This window comes from Salvelinus fontinalis, chromosome 13 (genome assembly GCF_029448725.1).
Source record: "Salvelinus fontinalis isolate EN_2023a chromosome 13, ASM2944872v1, whole genome shotgun sequence".
NCBI classification, from domain to species: domain Eukaryota; kingdom Metazoa; phylum Chordata; class Actinopteri; order Salmoniformes; family Salmonidae; genus Salvelinus; species Salvelinus fontinalis.
This window is the reverse complement of record NC_074677.1, coordinates 30,872,424-30,894,413: the sequence shown is the minus strand read 5'-3', so window position 1 is coordinate 30,894,413 and position 21,990 is coordinate 30,872,424. Positions and strand designations below refer to the sequence as shown.

Genomic DNA, 21,990 nt, shown 5'->3' with positions numbered 1-21,990 from the left:
CACCACCGGCCTCTGCATATCAAACCCAATGTGGCTAGACGTAGTGGAGAGTTAGGCTGTCTTGGACTATCTTGATTGTTTTAAGGGTCTTTGGGGATTTAGGGAAAGGATGACACTAGAGGACACATCCCCGGATGATGAGTTCAGTTTGATCCCAATTCTGTTTTAGAAACGAAGCAGAGTGGGGATTTTTGGCCTTGGTTGATTGGACTCATGTGACCCTTGTGGGCGATGTGAGTGGAAGGGGCAGGGTTCAGTGAATGGCCTGCTGCAGCCTGGAGGGGGGGGGGGGGGGGGGGGGGGCTGCAGGGCTTTGTTTGTGTGGGAGCCAGGGGGTCCCATCTTTATGTGCCATTTGACCCAGATATGATCTAATGGATAGAGAGGGTTCAGACAGTGGGCCTGTTGAATGGAGGGGGACCGGTTTTGTCCAAATCCCTGGGATTGTTTTCTCAGCTAAGCCTGGCCTGTAGGCGTTAGCCTCCCCCTACCCCAGGCATTGATCCAGTCTCGGAGAGGAGAAAGCCAAACAACATGGCCGCCCCTACTAATTTACTGTAATACAGCAAGCAACCCGAGCAACACGTAACTGAACTATTCTGTGTGTTTCATGTTGTTGCTGTTATGGTAGACTTAGTTTTGTATGATTTTTGTAGTCACTGAACTTTTGTGGTTTGTGAATATGTTGGATGGGGATAATTATTTAAAAGGTTTACTGAGGTTACTGATTAAGGTTACTGATTGAACAAACTGTTCTGTGCACTGAGGCTTCAATCTTGATAATTTAATCCGTTGGTGGAATAGTAATTGTAGTTTTGGCGTCATCTCTGGAATTGTAATTTGTTGTTTATTTAAAGTAGATGTTCTTCAAGGAGTTTATAAAATAGAGGTCCATAGCTTCATTGCAATTTGGAGATGTGTCTTATGAACTTACCTGTTGGTGTAGAAATGACTGTAGAAATGACTGTTAAGCTCAGTGTGTATTCCTGCAACTCCATAAGTGTAGTACTGGTTAATGCTGGTAATGGAACCCTCTAGTGTTAGTCTAGTGTACTACAGTATACTACTTCACCAAAGATGGTAGGCTACAGTCCGATGTAGAGATGCAAAAATTCCGGTAGCTTTATCAAAATTCCCAGGTATGTCAGGGGGGAATAATCAGGAAATCCCTAATCCTCCAAAGAAGATTTGAGTAAAACCTGGGAATTTGGGAACGTTCCGGAATGTTGCAGCCCTAGTCAGATGTCTACCCTCTCTGGTTGTACTTTATTATTATTTAAAAAAATAGACAAACTATTGAAAGCCTGGGGTCATGCTTATTTATGGCAATACTCATTGATAACATTTCCTGTGTTGTTTTTTATTACCATTTTGCAATGTTTACTGTAATTAGTTTTAGAACACCATTTATACATACCAGACATTTTCAGAGATTTTCTAATCCAAGCGTCACACTGATAAAGCATTTATTATAGCTGAAAATCAGCTAAAACTCAGGGAGAATGAAACAGCCAGGCATAGTGCTGAACTAAAAGGGCTAGAGTCAGTCGTCCACACAGACTCAGGAACTGCTGCAGCCTGGATACTTGTTGAATATATTGGGATCGATGCTCCCATTTACTGTGGAATGGTTTTAGGCTTTAATTATGTTGGGTGTCAATGGCATTTATCCTATCTGAGTACTCCCACTGAGTACATTTTCCAGTGAGAACAAAATCTTTACGTTTAGTACATTAGTGTCAGTCCGCTTGCTAGGGTTCCAAGTAGCACAGTTGTCTAAGGCACTGCATCACAGTGCTAGAGGCGTCACTACAGACCCGGGTTTGATCCCGGGCTGTATCACAACCGGCATTGATCGGGAGTCCCATAAGACCGCGTACAATTGGCCCAGCATCGTCCGGGTTAGGGGAGGGTTTGGACGGGGTAGGCCGTCATTGTAAATACACATTTATTCTTAACTGACTTGCCTTGTTAAATAAAAAATAAATAAAAATAGGCCATCCCTGAGAGGAATTAATAATACCCATACCTTCTCTGTACTGGAGCATGAGGCTGGATAGTGCTGGGCAGAGCACTACTGTGCCACCCTGTGGTTAGTGTGGTGTATTGAAGTCTCTTGTATGACTTAAACCCTAACCCAGCAATTTAATATTTATTAACAATATTAACACTATATTCAACTGAAGGAGTGAAGTTGATCTTGGAATATACAAACTATGCCATTTAAAAGCAAATGCAACCAAATAGCATTACGTCTCCTCCACATACTCCATATATCCTCCTATACCATCATCCACTGCATCTTCCCACTCATCTCTCTACTCCCAAGAATGACCTCAGACTCAAAGTGCCCCCTACCTTACCTCTACCATGATGCTCAACTGAACAGATCCACCTCAATAAAACTCTTTGTATCAGGTAAGCGTAAGCCCTCTATGTCCCCGCATCCACGTCTTGCACGTAGCCCACCTGCAGCCACTCCTTGGCAATGTCCCAGCACTCGTCCTTCTTCTCCAGGATGCCGCGGATGGACGAGATCTCGTGCAAGATGTTGTCCATAACGAGCTGTGTGGTGTCACGCACCACGGGCAGGACCAACAGGCCCCCCAGACCCTGCTCCCTGCTGTCCTCGCCACCACGGCCGATCTCGCAGGTATGGTGAAGGTGGTGGTGGTTACATAGAGCTGCAAGGGGTCACACAGGGAGAGTGGGTGGAGTGGGGTCATATAACAGGATGTACTTGTATTTTAAGTATCCAATGTTGTGTTGAGTTTGTGGATGCAACATTTATTTATTGTCCCAAAGCGACAGACATTAATTATTTCCAAAGAGAGAAAACAGACCTGTAAATGTATCTCCTTTTATCCTTTTCTCTCTCTTTCTCACTCTCTATGATAAATGTTGTAATGCTGCTGTATTTTTTAAATCAATGAATACTGCTCAGAGAGAACATTGTATACTAGAACTACTGCCCATGTCTTTTTTCCCTCTTAAAGCTAACCTTTTCCCTCTCCCTTCCCTCTTTTCTCCTTATCTCATACTCTTCTTCCTACCCAACCCTCATGTAGATACAATACCCTGGCTGATGTTGTTCTCTTTGTAATGGCCCACGTGGTCGTAGTCCCGGGACAGCACGGAGCACAGGCTGTGCTTGTTGCGGATGCACAGGAGGACTGTGACCCGCTCCAGCACCAAGTGTTTGAGCCACTGGGGCACGTGGGGCTGCAGGTCCTGCTTATGCACCAGACGGACTATCAACACTGTGTCTGTCAGGCTGATCACCAACAGAGCCATTCACACTACAAAGTATACATCTAGAGAGAGAGGGATGAATCGATATGACCTCTGCACACTACAAGGTATACCCTTAGAAGACAACGGCTACATCGCAAATGGCACCCTATTCCCAATGTAGTGCACTACTTTTGACCAGAGCCTTTTGACCAGGGCCCCAACAAACAATAGTCCTTCACTACTACCTCAACCTATTCTTAACTGCAATAGAGCTCACAATTCCATCCTTAATGACACATCTCAAAAATCTGAGCCACTAATGCACCAGCTGCATTTCTCACCTATGAGCGGTGTGCCGATGGCGGCGGAGGGCAGCGTGTCGGAGACGATGATGAGGAAGACAGAGTAGCCCAGGAGCAGAGTGATCTTGAAGGACACCCGCTCTCCGCTGTTCGTGGGGAAGTAGAAGCCCACCAGGTCCATCACTATCAGGAAGATGCTGGGCGGCAACAGGTTCACAGTGTAGAACAGAGGTCTGTTTCGGATCAGCACCTGATGACATTCATCAAGGTTGACGAGAAATTCATTGCTTCTCTTCTAGTTTTTATGAGAAGTATTACTGTGATGAACAGTCCAGATTGTCTGCATAATCAAATAACATTCAGCTCAGACACCCATACATACCCCATAAGACATGCACCAGGGGTCTCTTCACAGTCCCCAAGTCCAAAACGAATTCACAGCAAGGCACAGTTTTATACAGAGTCATAGAACTCCCTTCCATCTCCATTTACTCAAGCAAACAGCTACATTTCCTTTAAAAACTGATTAAACAACATCTCATGGAAGGTGGGGACTGTGAGAGGACACGCACAAACAGACACTCAGACACTCGGCACTCGATCATTGTTTGTATATCGTTGTAATTTTTATTTGTGTGACTGTCCTTGTCTATCAGTGTATCAGGACTGTGAGAGGACGCACACACACACAGACACTTGTCTATCAGTGTATCAGTGTTATGTTACTTGTGATGTTTCTGCAAAGCTAATGGGGATCCAAATAAACAATAATTGGGAATAGAGCAGTAATTAACAAGAAGTAGTACGCATTTCCATATCTCACTACATATATCTGGTAGAAAAACATTTTGATCGTGGGGAGAACAATATACCAACAGATTCTATGACCCTAAAACGGACCCTAAAACGGAGGCTCTATCACACTTTCACGTATAGATCCTCACTCATATCCTTTTGTTAATTTTCCATAAAGCAAGCCTGCTTTCTTTGTATGATGCATAAGAAAAACGTCCATTCTCAATACATATTTAATACAGCTGAAGATCTTATGTTTCTAATAAAGCCTCATGCGGTAGAGGTCAAGGTAAGGGTCTACTATCGTCATATATTTCTCTATTTTATCTATTCTTACTAAAGGTCTTGCTTTTCTGTCAGGTTCAGTTGGTTTTGAATAAATGATTTGCGCTAAGGTATTATGTACATGATATGATTGATTTGAACATGATTGTATATAGTAATTGAAAAGTATATACTGCATATAATTTTAACATGTGTAGGCACTTGCTGAATTGTGGGGACCTTTCCCAGCCCTTTATTGTACTCTTTCAATTATTGCCATTTACTTCATCATCATGCATAGGGTTGCGTCATCTTTGGATAAAAAACATGCCTACTGCATACATCAACAATTAAACATTTCATGTTTTGGGGGGCTAAAGAGATAAAACTTTGTTGAAAAATCATGTCCATTAATGACACACAAAAACGCTTGAAAATATGTAGCTACTAAGAGCAAATCAGTCATTACTCATTGTACTGGCTGGATCCCTTAAAATACAGTAACAGTCAAATGTTTAGGACGCACCTACTCATTCAAGGGTTTTTCTTTATTTTTACTATTTTCTACATTGTAGAATAATAGTGAAGACATCAAAACGATGAAATAACACATATGGAATCATGTAGTAAATGCCTAAATTCCGTTCATTTTCCCAAAATTCCCCGGTTTTCCAGAAATCCCGGTTGGAAGATTACTGGAATCAGGAGGGAATAAGCAGGAAATCTGAGAATCCTCCTACCAGAATATCTGGAAAACTTGTGAATTTTGGGAAAGTTGTTTGCAAACAGAATTTTGCAACCCTAACAATCTTATAAACCAGGTCAATCATTGCCAAATAATATATTGCCCAAACCTGTCACGACTACATAAATAAAAGCTAATGAATGATTGTTATGTATACTCACATTGAACTTCATCTCGGCATAGGAGTCAATGTTGTCCAGACTGAAGCGCTTGTATTTAGACAGGACATGTAGCAGCTCCCACTCCCCCCTGTTCATGAAGACACTCTTGTCCACCTTAAGTTCCTCCGCGCTCCTCATCAGCTTGAGGTCAATGTCATTAACTACAGACATGAACATGGATGAGACATAGGTCAGTGGGTTCAGATTAATGTAAATTATGTAAATGACCATTATCAGCAGTCCTCAGCCACAGCTGGCACTAGGAAAATTATTTAAAAAACAAAAAGAATAATACAAAACTGTTGAGGACTGAGTGACTGACACTTAGCTTATCCATCCCTACCTCCCTTACAAACAATAAAAAAGGCATCCTTACCTGGTATTGTAGCCTACAGTATGTGCAGTTGTAAAGCTTTTCCCCACATGCATAGCCAAATGACTAAATAAGACATGTTTTACGGGTATAGAGCCAGCACTGGAAGGTCAGGCTGCAGTTCTGGACGTCAAAGGGGAAGTTGTAGATGTTGAGAGTGCAGGCTGTCACCACCTGGATGGGCTTGTAGTTGCGCACCAGACCATAATGGGTCACGTACACATAGGGAATATCCGGAGACTTACCCACATCCACACTGAGAGATTACAGCAGGAAGCACAACTCAAACCAAAGCAAAGAGATGCAATAAATATGTTTGTGACTGATTTGGACAACTAATATTTCAGCGTATTACACACACACACTTTACACTGCACTGTACTTTAGTAATGCTTAATCAAAGATAAACGATACTCTTTTATGCAGACTTTGATTTGACTGCATGGCCTACACTGACAATAACGATCACAAAACACTGGACTTACAACTCGTTGATTAGTATGTCAGGCACCCACACATTGGCAGTCGGTATGGACATTTGATTCACATCATCAAAGTCCTCTGGGTTCCATATCAATAATTCATCTGTCCATTCCTGATACAGAGTTATAGCATAAGCCAGTAAGCACGGTCTAGTATTAATAATAGCAAGTATGGTATAATGGCTTAAAACTGTAAGATCCTCTGTGAAGAAGTGTTTGATAAATGTCCAAAGGAGAGACATAACAATGTTCTACTGTAGTTTTTACAAGTTTTATGTATGTTTTAATTTCTTGGAAACTTTTTTTCAACTAAATCTATTTGTTGTTTAAATAGTTATTTTGCTATTTATTGCAAATAGTTATTTGTCTTACCTGCCTGTACCATACATATGTTGTCAGAACCTGGTTCTTCTCGTCCTGCTGTAACATAGGGCAAATAGTGAAGATCAACATAGGCTACACACAATCTCAGTATACTGAACTATTATTCTACTAAGAGCAGGAGGCCTACTTACCACACTGAGGATAGAATCCACCATAAGGTTGATGGCCACCATTGTGCAATTTCGCCAGTTGCGCACGGGTCAAATCCCCTTCTTGTACCCAGCACTCAAGTACTCGGAGAGACATACCAAGGTTGCATTGGCAAAGCATACGGTATTATTGCCCGGTTTCTTGACTAACGGAGGTAAAACACATCGCTTCAACATACTGATTCAACATATCCACTTATGCTATCCACTAAATGCAACATATTGAGTGTTATACAATTATTATTGTGTAAATCTAGCATTATATAAAATGGCAACTTCCAAAACAGGCAACCTCTGTCAATAACGCCACAACCTATCTGGAATTAATTTTGCAAGTGCCTCTTCTTACCTGTGCAGGCTCGCGCGGTGCCTTGTATCAGGAGCAAGACGAGCGCTGTCCAAAGTGCTGAACTTCTCATTCTGCACTACGTTTCACTTCTCTGCCTTGAGCTTGTCTATAATGAGCAGTGCTCAGTTTTGAGATGCAGCAGTCTACTGACGCCGCCGAGACCCATATTCAGGAGTGTCCACTGTAGCCTAATGTCTACAGTATCATGTATTAGTTCAATTAAGTTTCATTCTGCATGACGCTGCCTTAGCCAGCTGATGTAACTATGAACACGAGGGTGTGTCCATCGGGGATTTTATGATGGGGATTGGAAGCAGCTGAGGTTATCTTATGTCATCACGTCCTGAGCAGATAACTCAGAGCACTCAGGCCTATCCAAGTTTACAGTATCTGGCCGTGTAGCCAAACAGATGTCTGTGTATGGATCAAGTTTTGTGTGGTATATCAGCTTTTTCCTCCAACTGAATCCTCAATGTATTTTATAAGCTTCAAATCAAATCAAATCAAATGTTATTTGTCACATACACATGGTTAGCAGATGTTAATGTGAGTGTAGCGAAATGCTTGTGCTTCTAGTTCCGACAATGCAGTAATAACCAACGAGTAATCTACCTAACAAGTTCACAACAACTACCTTATACACACAAGTGTAAAGGGATGAAGAATATGTACATAAAGATATATGAATGAGTGATGGTACAGAACGGCATAGGCAAGGTGCAGTAGATACATATGAGATGAGTAATGTCGGGTATGTAAACATATAAAAGTGGCATTGTTTAAAGTGGCTAGTGATACATGTATTACATAAAGATGGCAAGATGCAATAGATGGTATAGAGTACAGTATGTACAATGAGATGAGCTTACTGTGGAGATATGATTTCTCTCAAAAAAAATCCTGCATTAAGAAATTGATTTCCTGAACATACAGAGGAGCATAGGCCTATTTTCTCTGGCAGCTTGGTTTTCATATGGGAGTTTAAGTGCAGGTCGGTTTTCTCTTATCTACCTAACAAGATCCAACTGACATTTGATACTGATCTTAGACACCATTTTGTTCATTGATTTCTTAAACTGCTTATGTTGGGGGAATATGTACTGCAATCTACAACGAAATTGAATCTAGGACTTTTATTATGTGATAGGATCCTGCTGATACAGTTTATGTTACATGGATAGATGATACACACTGCTGAGAAAACACTTGCGTCATCTTTGGATAAAAAACATGCCTACTGCATACATCAACAATTAAACATTTCATGTTTTGGGGGGCTAAAGAGATAAAACTTTGTTGAAAAATCATGTCCATTAATGACACACAAAAACGCTTGAAAATATGTAGCTTCTAAGAGCAAATCAGTCATTACTCATTGTACTGGCTGGATCCTTTAAAATACAGTAACAGTCAAATGTTTAGGACGCACCTACTCATTCAAGGGTTTTTCTTTATTACGTGTATCCTCATGCAGAGCTCCAGATGGCCCACAGTAGCAGCAGAGTGCTGGTGTAGACAACCAGGATTAGCAGGTAGACTCGGAACAGGAGGAGGTCCACCTTGCAGCAGAGGGCCACCCAGTCAGCCTGGGCTGAGTCGTTACTCTCTCCCTCCTGCAGGTAGAGCCTCAGGTACACCACCTCCTGGAGAATACTCTCCAGCCGAGGAGCACTCTCCTGGGGCTTGCTCAGAGACAGCAGTTCCTCTGGAGCCAGGTCAAACTCAAAGCCTGGAGGGACAACATGTAAGTGGGGTTATGATGGGGTTGGACACATGAAAGTCCGAAGAGAAGATATTCTGTTGCTACAACGCAATCTTAACAAGTAAATTAAATAAAAGTCAAACTGTTGATTGAATACAGTGGCAAGAAAAAGTATGTGAACGATTTGGTATTATCTGGATTTTTCAGGACCCGGTGTGAGAAAGTCACTAATAATCGGCAGAACCCAGAAGATGAGAGAGACACAGCAGTACTAGAGACGGTGGTTTAATCAAAGGAAAGATCTTCCGGCAAAAATATAAATCCACAACGTCCAAAACAAAAGCCAAGAGACAAAAATAGATATCTTCCAAAATACAAATAAAATCCACAAAGTGGTAAGAACAGCAAGGAAAAAAACAAACCTCAAAAGACTAATCCAAAATAAACAAGAACAATACCAGAGAACCTCTGGAAACTCCAACAAGAGAAAAAGTTAACAGCAGGGCTGGGGCTGGGTGCTAACGTACAAACACTGAGCAAAGAACTGAGGAAAACACAGGGTTTAAATACTAACAAGGGAACGACACACAGGTGCAAACAATAATAGAGCAAGGAAAAAACAAAAGGTTCAAAAAAGGTGCAATGGGGACATCTAGTGACAAAAACCAGAACAGTCCTGGCCAAAACCTGACAGAATCCCCCTCCTAGGAACGGCTCCTGACGTTCCACCAGATACTGCCAGGACCGCTGCACCCGGCAGGAATCCAGTATCCGGTGGACGGTATAAGCCGACTGGCCTCCGATGACACGGGGCGGAGGGGGAGGTCTGCCTGCCGGGATAAGGGGAGAAAAAACAACAGGTTTTAATAAAGAAATGTGAAATGTTGGATTGATCTTAAGGGATCTGGGTAAGTGCAGGCGAAAAGTAACGGGATTGACTCTCCTGGCAATCTTAAAGGGACCGATGAATCTCTGGGACAGCTTGCGAGACTCCACCCGTAGCGGTAAGTTTTTTGTTGAGAGCCATACTCTCTGGCCGGGGTATAGGGTAGGACCGGGACGGCGACGTCTGTTGGCTTGTCGCTGGTACTGCTGTGAGGAACGCAGAAGATTAAGACGGGCCTTCTTCCACGTAAGCCGACAGCGTCTGATGAACCTCGAGGCTGAAGGCACTCTGACTTCTGCCTCCTGGTCCGGGAACAATAGAGGAGCACAGCCAAACTGACACTCGTGCGGGGATATACCAGTGGAGGAGGAGCACAAGGTGTTGTGCGCGTACTCGGCCCAAACAATGAAGGATGACCATGTGGACGGGTTGTTGGAAACCATACATCTGAGGGTGGTTTCCAGCTCCTGATTCATCCTCTCGGTTTGGCCGTTGGACTCCGGATGGTACCCTGAAGATAAACTGGCCGTGGCCCCTATGAGTTGGCAGAATGCCTTCCAAAACCTTGAGGCGAACTGGGGACCTCTGTCGGAAACCATATCTTGCGGAATGCCAAAGACTCGGAACACATGGTTAATCACCAACTCAGCTGTTTCCTTGGCAGAAGGTAATTTGGTCAAGGGAACAAACCTGGCCGCCTTAGAAAACCTGTCGATGATGACTAGGATAGTAGTATTACCATGGGACGGAGGAAGGCCAGTAATAAAGTCCAACGAGATATGGGACCAGGGTCGGTGGGGAATAGATAAAGGGTGAAGGAGTCCTTGAGGGCGGAGGTGAGAAGATTTGCCCTGGCAGCACACGGGACAGGCTTTGACGAAAGTGGCAACGTCTTCTTTTATGGTGGGCCACCAGAACTTACGCTGAATGAACTCCAAGGTGCGACCTACGCCCGGGTGACAGGTGAGGCGACAGGAGTGCCCCCACAGAAGGACTTGGGATCTTGCTGCCTTGGGAACAAACAACCGATTGGCAGGACCTCCCTTAGGACCCGGTTCGATGGCTTGAGCTTGTCTCACGGTATCCTCAACTTGCCACGAGATTGGAGCCACGATCTTAGCGGCAGGAAGAACAGTCATGTCAGTATCTTCTCGAATGGCAGGAGAGTAGACTCGTGACAAGGCGTCCGGTTTGAGATTCTTCGACCCGGGTCTATAGGTGAGGATAAACAGGAATCGGCTGAAGAAAAGAGACCATTGAGCTTGTCTGGAGTTCAACCGCTTCGCCTGCTGGATATACTCCAGAATTTTGTGGTCCGTAAGCACTTGAAATGGCTGAGAAGCCCCCTCGAGCCAGTGTCTCCATTCCTTCAATGCCATCTTAACCGCTAGGAGTTCACGATCCCCCACATCGTAATTCCTCTCGGCCGGGGTAAGCCGTTGAGAGAAGAAGGCGCAAGGATGAAGCCTCTTGTCTTCACCCCTCTGAGACAGGACAGCTCCCACACCAACCTCTGATGCATCTACCTCCATCACAAAAGGTTCATCCGCCGTCGGTAGTGTCAGGATGGGAGCAGAGAGGATGCGCTGCTTGAGTCCTTGGAAGGCCGTCTCAGCTTCTCTTCCCCACAGAAACCTTGTGTTGCCACCCTTGGTTACAGCTGAGAGAGGGGCTGCCACCGAGCTGAAGTTCTTGATGAACTTGCGGTAAAAGTTAGTGAAGCCCAGGAAACGCTGAACTTCCTTAACGGACTTGGGGGTGGGCCAATCCGCTACCGCCCCTACCTTCTTGGGGTCCATCTGGACTCGACCGGGTTCCACTACAAATCCCAGGAATTGTACTCGAGAGGAATGGAATTCACACTTCTCCGGCTTAACGTACAAATGGCTGTCTAGGAGGCGTTTGAGCACTTGTCTGACATGCTTAGTGGGTTCTTGAAGGGAGCTCGAAAAGATGAGGATGTCATCCAAGTAAACAAACACGAAAATGTTAAGCATATCTCTAAGCACATCGTTTATGAGCGCTTGGAACACAGCCGGGGCGTTGGTCAGGCCGAAGGGCATCACCAAGTATTCGTAGTGACCAGTAGGCGTGTTGAAAGCGGTCTCCCACTCGTCACCGGGTTTGATCCGCACAAGATGGTATGCGTTCCGTAGGTCAAGCTTAGTGAAGACCACTGTTTCCTGGAGCAGCTCAAAGGCTGTGGCCATAAGGGGTAGCGGGTAGCGGTTACGGACGGTTATGGCATTAAGTCCCCGGTAGTCGATGCAAGGACGTAATCCACCGTCTTTTTTGGCCACAAAGAAAAACCCTGCTCCTGCCGGCGAGGTGGATGGACGCATGAGGCCTGCTGCCAGAGCGTCCTTGATGTAGGTATCCATAGCAGCTCGTTCGGGAGGAGATAGGGAAAAGATCCGACCCCTGGGGGGGCAGGTGCCCGGAAACAGGTCGATGGGGCAATTGTAAGGTCTATGGGGTGGTAGTTTGGTGGCCCTCTGTTTGCTAAATACCGGTTTGAGGTCATGGTCACACTCGGGAACTCGGGACAGGTCGATGGATTCTAGAGACTCGGGAGGAGAACTCGGGGAACTTGGGAAGATACAAGTGGCTTGGCACGTAGGACCCCACTGCTTGATAGTGCCCACAGACCAGTCGATGTGAGGGTTATGGCTGTGAAGCCAGGGGTATCCAAGGACGAGAGGGAACTCGGAACACGAGGTCAGATGAAAGTTCATCACTTCCTGGTGTTGGGAAACTGAAAGTCGCAAGGGGGTAGTGACACGAGTGACAAGTCCAGATCCCAAAGGGCTTCCATCCAACGTAGTAACCCTTATAGGATCACTTAGAGGTTCAGAGGGAACGCCATTCTCCTTCGCCCAGACACCATCCATGAAGTTACCTGCGGCTCCAGAGTCTACCAAGGCTTGAAGGGGAAGCTCGTGGTTGTCCCAGGAAAGGGTAACTGGAATGAGCAGGCGGGAGTTGGATGGATGGGAGGAGGTTATGTTTCCCGTTACAGTCCTCCCAGGCCTGCATGGGAGAGTGCGTTTTCCCTGGAGCCCGGGACACGTGGAGAGGAAATGGCCCGGTTTGCCGCAATATAGACAGCATCGCTCCCTCATCCGGCGGTCTCTCTCAGCCTGGGAGATGCGTCCAACCTGCATGGGTTCCGGTGGAGTCAGCGAGGATAAAGGTGGAGACTCGGAGCTGGAACCGATAGGAGCTAGGGGGAGAGATCTACGGTTGAGCTCTCTCTCTCTCTCAGACGCTGGTATATACGTGAAGCCAACTTGATCAGGGACTCGAGGTTGTCCGGTGGTTCCCCAGTGGCCAGTTCATCTTGGATGGTGTCGGAAAGACCCTTCAAAAAGCACACTGTGAGCGCCTCGTCGTTCCAGCCACTCGCTGCTGCCACCGTGCGGAACTGGATGGCATAGTCCGTCACGCTGCGCCGACCTTGGCGGAGAGTCAGGAGCTGTTTGGCTGAGTCAGGACCGCTGGTGGGATCTTGAAACACTCGCTTGAATTCTTCAGCAAAGGTAGAGTAGCTGCCACAGCAGGGACTTTGGGCATCCCACACAGCAGTAGCCCAGGCTAGGGCTTTTTCCGACAGCAGGGTGATGATATATGCTATCTTGGACCGGTCGGTGGGAAACGACGAGGGTTGCAGCTCGAAGGAGAGAGGACATTGGGTGAAAAACCCCTTACAAACACTCGGATCACCTGAGAACCGTTGGGGAGGCGGCAGACGAGGTTCAGCCAGGGGGTTAACTGCCACGGGCACTTGAATCTGATGAACTGGAGCAGAAGCGGTTGCAGGGGAAAGTTGATCAGAAATCTGCTTTATGGAAGTCATCATCTCCGACAGAAGTTGAGAATGTCCAGCCAGTAAGACCTCTTGCTGAACCAGAGCAGCTTCGTGACGTTGGACAGTCCCCTCGTGGTGGGACAGCATGGGAAAAAAATCCTGGGTACTGGCTGCCTCTGGGTTCATTATAATGGCTCAGTGTTTCTGTCAGGACCCGGTGTGAGAAAGTCACTAATAATCGGCAGAACCCAGAAGATGAGGCAGACACAGCAGTACTAGAGACGGTGGTTTAATCAAAGGAAAGATCTTCCGGCAAAAATATAAATCCACAATGTCCAAAACAAAAGCCAAGAGACAAAAATAGATATCTTCCAAAATACAAAGAAAATCCACAAAGTGGTAAGAACAGCAAGGGAACAAACAAACCTCAAAAGACTAATCCAAAATAAACAAGAACAATACCAGAGAACCTCTGGAAACTCCAACAAGAGAAAAAGTTAACAGCAGGGCTGGGGCTGGGTGCTAACGTACAAACACTGAGCAAAGAACTGAGGAAAACACAGGGTTTAAATACTAACAAGGGAACGACACACAGGTGCAAACAATAATAGAGCAAGGAAAAAACAAAAGGTTCAAAAAAGGTGCAATGGGGACATCTAGTGACAAAAACCAGAACAGTCCTGGCCAAAACCTGACAGGATTTCTGCATAAATTTGTCATCAAATTAGACCTGATCTTCATCTAAGTCACAACAACAGACAAACACAGTCTGCTTAAACTAATAAGACACAAATTATTGTATTTTTCTTGTCTATACTGAATACATAATTTAAACATTCACAGTATAGGTTGTAAAAAGTGTGTGAACCCCTAGACTAAAGACTTCTCCAAAAGCTAATTGGAGTCAGGAGTCAGCTAACCTGGAGTACAATCATTGAGACGAGATTGGATATGTTGGTTAGAGCTGCCCTGCCCTATAAAAAAACTCACTAAATTTGAATTTGCTATCCACAAGAAGCATTGCCTGATGTGAACCATGCCTCAAACAAAAGAGATCTTAGAAGACCCAAGACTAAGAAATGTTGACTTGCATTAAGCTGGAAAGGGTTACAAAAGTATCTCTAAAAGCCTTGATGTTCATCAGTCCACGGTAAGACAAAATGTCTATAAATGGGGAAAGTTCAGCACTGTTGCTACTCTCCCTAGGAGTGGCCTTCCTGCAAAGATAAATGCAAGAGCACAGCGCAGAATGCTTAATGAGGTTAAGAAGAATCCTAGAGTGTCAGCTATAGACTTACAGAAATCTCTGGAACATGCTAACATCTCTGTTGACGAGTCTACAATAAGTAAAACACTTAACAAGAATGGTGTTCATGGTCGGACACCACGGAAGAAGCCACTGCTGTCCAAAGAAAAACATTTCTGCACGTCTGAAGTTTGCAAAAGTGCACCTGGATGTTCAACAGTGCTACTGACAGATTATTCTGTGGACAGATGAAACTAAAGTTGAATTGTTTGGAAGGAACACACAACACTATGTGTGGAGAAAAAAGGCACAGCACACCAACATCAAAACCTCATCCCAACTGTAAAGTATGGTGGAGGGAGCATTATGGTTTGGAGCTGCTTTGCTGCCTCAGGGCCTGGACAGCTTGCTATCATCGATGGAAAAATCAATTCCCAAGTTCATCAAGACATTTTGCAGGAGAATGTAAGGCTATCTGTCCACCAATTGAAGCACAACAGAAGTTAGGTGATGAAGATCAGAACACATTGTATAACCAATTTATGCAGAAGTCCAGGTAATTTCAAAGGGTTCACATGCTTTTTCTTGCCACTAGTATGTCTAGACATACTGTAAAGGTGTATTTTCTCTCTGATCGTTTTGATGTTAATACAGAGCAACATAGAGGTGTTGTCAACATGAAAATGTGTCAGAGCTGGCCATTACATATCAAATAGAATAAGAAATCTGAGGTAAATAAATCTGTGGAAAGTTAGGAAAACCACCACCTGCTAAATGTTTGGTCCTAATACCTAGTCAAACTCTTGTGTCCTTTGACTAAGAAATACAAAGCATCCAAACAACACAGGTCCCCTCTCACCCCCACACTGATCCACATCATTTAGTGTTTTGACAGAGGTGAAGTTGCTCTCGAGGAAGGTCTGGCTGGACGAGCCGTACTTATCGAGGAGACAGGCGGACACTGACATCTCCTTGACCTCCTTCTCATTGTGGTGGAGGAGCTTCACTACAAATATGGAGATGGCTAGATCCAGCACCAGCAACGCCATGCACACCACAAAGAACACACACATAGGATGGAGAACACCAAACATCAACAATACACCTGTTAGAAAAAGACTCATCTTCATTTGTCCAGGACATGTCTTAGATCAGAAATACAGTACCAGTCAAAAGTTTGGACACACCTACTCATTCAATGTTTTTTCTTTATTTTACTATTTTCTACAATGTAGAATAATAGTGAAGACATCTACACTATGAATTAACACATATGGAATCATCCAGTAACCAAAAAAGTGTTAAATATATAAAAATATATTTTAGATTTTAGATTCTTCAAAGTGGCCACACTTTGCCTTGATGACAGCTTTGCACACTCTTGGGATTATCTCAACCAGCTTCATGAGGAATGCTTTTCAAACAGTAAAGGAGTTCCCACATATGCTGAGCACTTCTTGGCTGCTTTTCCTTCACTCTGCGGTCCAACTCATCCTAAACCATCTCAAGGGCAAGCTTGGTGTGTCAAACAATATGAGAGAACATTTGAAACAAAGATGAGGAGAGGAGCTGGTGTATGATACCTATGAGTGGTGTTCTGATGGTGGTGGCAGGCATCTCGTCTGTCAGGTTTACCCTGAAGACAGTGTAGCCCAGGAGTATGCTGGTCTTGAAGGTGATGCGCGTGCCACTGTTGTGCGGCAAGTAAAAGCTGATGACGTCCACCACCATGAGGAAGATGCTGGGGATGAGCAGACTCACCACGTACAGCAGGGGGCGCCGGCGGATCAACACCTGACCAGTGGGGGTGAGAGGGAGTGAAAAAGAGGGTGAGAGTTTTACTTTTCTATTTCATGTCACACGTGGGTCAAGAATGTGTTTGAACTCCCCCATAGGTGAGAAATTGAGAAATAAATGTTTTTCCCTTCACTAACTTAAACCTAGTTCTGCACCATTTTAGCTTTAGATATCAACTGTACTTTTTTCAACTGAACCCACAAGAAAACCATATTCCACAGTATTACCCTCCTGTCCTGTTCCAGTACCCCAAAACACATGAATCCCCTTAACCGCTTTCACAAGTAGTGTAAAGGTAACCCAATGAGCCCTGCTGGATTGACACTCCATCATTAAGTGCCCTCCTGAGCTGAATGTACAACAGAACCCCGCCTAGCCTATCCTCGCAGGCAGTCTCTCCCCCACCTGCACCAGGCCCAGGGCCCATTTCTCTGGCAGAACAAGACGGCCATTGATCAGCTGCCACAGAGACAGCCTCATTATGGTGCCTCTCTCTCTCAGCATGCTGGACGCGCCTCATCCTCATCTATTAGCATTAGCGCTTAATCCTGTCCGTGAAGCCCTGGCTGATCTCTTTAACACCTTCACAACAGGAGTACCAGGAGGAGGGGATGGCTAAAAACCTCCTGTCGATACTCAATCTGATTTAGTTGTCATTGTACAGTCACAGTCTCCCTACAAGAGAAGTGTGCATCTTTTTGTTTCCTGTTGGATAGACATCAATCCATATAGAAAATCTCACAAACACACCTATTCACATATTACATATTTACTGACTGGATATGTATTGCTGCATATGTGGATACAGTTGGCACTAGACATATAGGTCATATTTGTATTTCTTCAAATACTTTCCTTCAAATCAAGTATCTGAAGAGAACCAAAGAGAGACCTAGATCTGGTAACAGTAGGCACACACGTTGAACTGGATGTGGGCATAGTCTCTGCCATCCAGACGGAGCTGCCAGTAGCGGGATGGCACAGACATAAGCTCCCACTCGCCATCGTCCATAAACGACTTCTGATCATTGGCGATGTCCTCCGCACTCCTCCACAGAGTCAGGTTCACCTCACTCACTGCATACATGATGGTAGAGGTCAGGGAGAGAGTTTACTAAGCCTTAATGACACTCAGTCAATATGACCTGCTATTGATTTGATACAATATTAAATTACCAGCTGTATGGGTTTTATGTGCTCGTGTTTGTGTACTTAATACTGTATGTGCCATGGCTTTATGCATGTATTTTGTGTATCGAAAGGTATGCCATTGTAATTTTGCACTTCTAATTGTGTGTTTTAGCCACGTCATCCATCTGTGCATATCCAGATGTATAGTCATTTGACTGGGTGTTAATGTTAGCGTGTTTACAGCTCTCTATGCTAACCTGAGTGAAGCCAGCTGCGGAAGGTCAGAGTGCAGCTCTGCTTGTCAAAGGGGAAAGCGTACAACTCCAAGTCACACGCAGACACCACCTGGATAGGCTTGTTGTTTTTCACCATCCCCGATGAGTTGACATACACATAGGGGATGGCAGGGGACTCCCCTACATCCACACTAACAGGGGGAAGAACACGACTTAGAGGGAAAACAAGAGTTCCAGCTGCTTACAGTACTGTATGTTGAACATGAGACACTGACCCTGGTCAACACACTTCCTTTTCAGTCTGTCATTTTAAATTAAAAGGACAAATGTTGAACATTTCTGCGAAGAGACTGAGTGTATTAAGTAATCCAATGACATGTTATGAAATTTGAACAGGAATACATAGTGTCATTTCTTACAATTCACTGATGATGAGATCGGGCAACCATATAGCGTCAGAGGGCAGAGAGATCTCAGTGAAACTCCTCGGGATCCCACACCAAGAACTCATCAGTCCAGATCTGACATTGTAAACAGGAAAGACATCACAAGACCAGTCATATGAAGTACATGACAGATGGTTGCCTGACTGTTTTGGCATTCAATAACGCAATTGTTGCATGCCAGACAAGGCTGAAGACACATTGGCTGAAGCAGGCTCCCTGTCTTTCAGACAGACAACCATGTGAAAACCATGCAGAAGCTTTAAATATATTATGTAACTGAAATGAAACATGGAACACAGACACAGGATTCGTAGAAACAGCTAAACGTGGTATTCATGTTAAGGCAGACATAATGGGTATATTGGGTGGATAAGAATAATGCAAAACAGACATTATTGTGCCTCATTCACTCACATTCAAATATCTGAAGAGAACATTGCATTTGTATAAGTACACCAATGGCATTGTCATTCGGTGTTTTTGAACAAAATACTGAACATTTTATGTTTGACTTTAGGTGTACCCTCTGGCGCTCAATCAATGGCACAAGGACAAGCAGCGGATGGGAAAATGAGCAAAGTCAACAATGGTGTTGCAATTGCATTAAAGTGAATGGAGAGTGAGCCTGGAGACTCATGTCCGCTGGCCCCACCGAACAAATGAACCCTAATAAGATTCTCCTCATCCTGATTTTATTTTATTTTTTATTTTTTTTAATGGCTCACTCCACCACTCCATTGAAACTATAAATATAATGCGTAGATGTGATTATTCCTTGAAGGGGTAGTCGAAGTAATTACATTTTTAACTATTCCTATTTGTAGAAGGGGCCAGTGATGGTTTTTCGTTGCATGAACATTTTGAAATGTATGTTTAACACCAATAGAAGAACACATACCAACCTGCCTGTACCAAATGCTTGTGGTTACTTGCTGGGTCTTTCCATCCTGTAAAAAGTAGATTTTCAAAACATCTATTATTGAGCATTAGTTTTTTGTTACGTTTTTGGGTGTAAATAATTTGTGCAGACCATTGAAATGTGTAGCTACAAATGGTCAAAATGTATTTACAGATACAAGATTAATATTTCATACCAAAAAAATTATAATTGAGCAACATCAACGATGTTTTCATTTCCTGTGTTACATATTACCAGAAGCATGGCAGGTAATCATATTGTATTTTAGACTTAAATAATTAATTATTTAGATAAAGCTATATAGGGTTTTTTACCACATCAAGCACAGACTGCATTATGAGGTCTATGAGGATGAGCGTGGGACTGGTCCAGTTCTGAACAGGTCTGACTCCACAGTTGTATTTACGCAGGAGGGTCCTGGTGAGTTGGTTCAGAGCAGACCTCTTGGGTTTATCTGCTATCTGTTATCTGCTATCAGCCAGAGAGGCTGAATGGAAGTCAAGTAGTAAATCAATCATATGAAATTTAACTCATTGATATATACAGAAGGGTTTCAAAAATTCCCAGGTTTTCCAGAAATCCTGGTTGAAGCATTCCTATTTTTCTGCTTATTTCTGGAAACTTCAAACAAGGATTTCTGGAAAACCTGGGAATTTGGGGAAAGTTAGCAGAATTTTACAATCCTATTGATATCTCAAATAAAACGCAAACCCCGTCCATCTTGCATATGACAGAATTTTTCCTGATGATTTACAATATTCATCCATTTTCAACTTGATTATTGTGTAATTTTTTAAGACACAATAATCTTCAATGTGTTATGTTTCAAGACATTGTGTCTCCACAAAAATTAACTACAATCCACTACTTAGACTGAAAAACATGTTTATGAAGCATAATGAATAAACATATTATTGTCATTAAATTGAAAATATTTTACCATCCATGCATTCATTTATTTGTAAGTGACAGGAAATTGCCTGATATTCTTCATTCTTCATTCGTCTGACAGATAGGGCTGCAATATTATTATTATGAGACAGGGCTGCAATATTCCAGGTAACTTTCACAAAGTTCCCAGGTTTTCCAGAAATCCCAGTTGGAATATTCCTGGAATCAGAAAGGAATAAGCAGGAAGTCTGGGAAGCCTCCAACCGGGATTTCTGGAAAAACCTGGGAATTCCGAGGAAGTTACTGGAATTTTGTAATGTAAATTTTAGCATGTAAATCTTGGAGGGGCAAACTCAAAAAGAAATGTGGGGATGCATGCCAGCAAAGCCACAACACAACACTAAACAACACATTAATTGCACTATAACGGTGACAAACCATTATAGTGTACATATGAAATCCCGCTATGCCCTCCGACGAACCATCAAACAGGCAACGCGTCAATACAGGAATAAGATCGAATCATACTACACCGCCTCCGACGCTCGTTGGATGTGGCAGGGCTTGCAAACTATCACAGACTGCAAATGGAAGCACAACCGAGAGCTGCCCAGTGACACAAGCCTACCAGACGAGCAAAATAACTTCAATGCTCGCTTCGAGACAAGTAACACTGAAGCATGCATGAGAGCCTCAGCTGTTCCGGATGACTGTGTGGTCATGCTCTCCGCAGCCAATGTGAGTAAGATCTTTTAACATGGCCAACATTCACAAGGCAGCAAGGCCAGACAGATTACCAGGACGTGTACTCCGAGCATGCGCTGACCAAATGGCAAGTGTCTTCACTGACATTTTCAACCTCTCCCTGTCTGAGTCTGTAATACCAACATGTTTCAAGCAGACCACCATAGTCCCTGTGCCCAAGAACACTATGGTAACCTGCCTAAATGTCTACCAACCCGTAGCACTCACGTCTGTAACCATGAAGTGCTTTGAAAGGCTGGTCACAGCTCATATCAACACCATTATCCCAGAAACCCTAGACCCACTCCAATTTGCGTACCACACCAACAGATGGTGCAATCCCTATTGCACTCCACACTGTCCTTTCACACCTGGACAGGTCTAGGTCCAAGAGGCTTCTAAACAGCCTCTAACCCCAAGACATAAGACTCCTGAACAGCTAATCAAATGGCTACCCAGACTATTTGCATTGCCCCCAAGGTGGTGCGTCGGTCCTTCTTGTGGACAAATTTTGTCATAAAACTTTGTCATCAAAGTCTGGTATTTTCTGGATTTATGGGGCTTCCAAGACAACAGGGAACTCAGAAAAAACAAGGTTGAATCATGACGTCAGTGGTTTTTAAGGTCGGAGCTCTAGAAAGAAGCCCAACTTGGAATTCCGAGTTGGATAACCGTTAAAAACGTATTTTCACAGTCGGAAATCGATTTTTTCTGAGTTCCCAGTTGTCCTGAACTCGTTGAAGTCTGAGATTTCCCAGTTCCGAGTTTCCAGATGTTTTGAAGGTGGCAGAAGTCATGCTGGATTGACAGCATGGCCAATGTATACAACCTTTTCTGGCCCATGGTGTTTCATGTGAATATTTATCATTTTAAGCTCGGATAAAAGCCCCTTAAACCCAGACTTGGACCACCCAACCTCTCCCCCAAATAGCAGGGGAAGCAAAAT

At 44.0% G+C, this 21,990-nt stretch overlaps 2 pseudogenes; both read right to left on the bottom strand.

Annotated features, from left to right (window-relative positions):
* Positions 1 to 1,339: 1,339 nt before the first annotated feature.
* LOC129867788 (5-hydroxytryptamine receptor 3A-like) lies at positions 1,340 to 7,437 on the bottom strand (annotated as a pseudogene).
* Positions 7,438 to 8,704: 1,267 nt separating this feature from the next.
* On the bottom strand, positions 8,705 to 20,129 carry LOC129867823 (5-hydroxytryptamine receptor 3A-like; annotated as a pseudogene).
* Between the last annotated feature and the right edge of the window lie 1,861 nt (positions 20,130 to 21,990).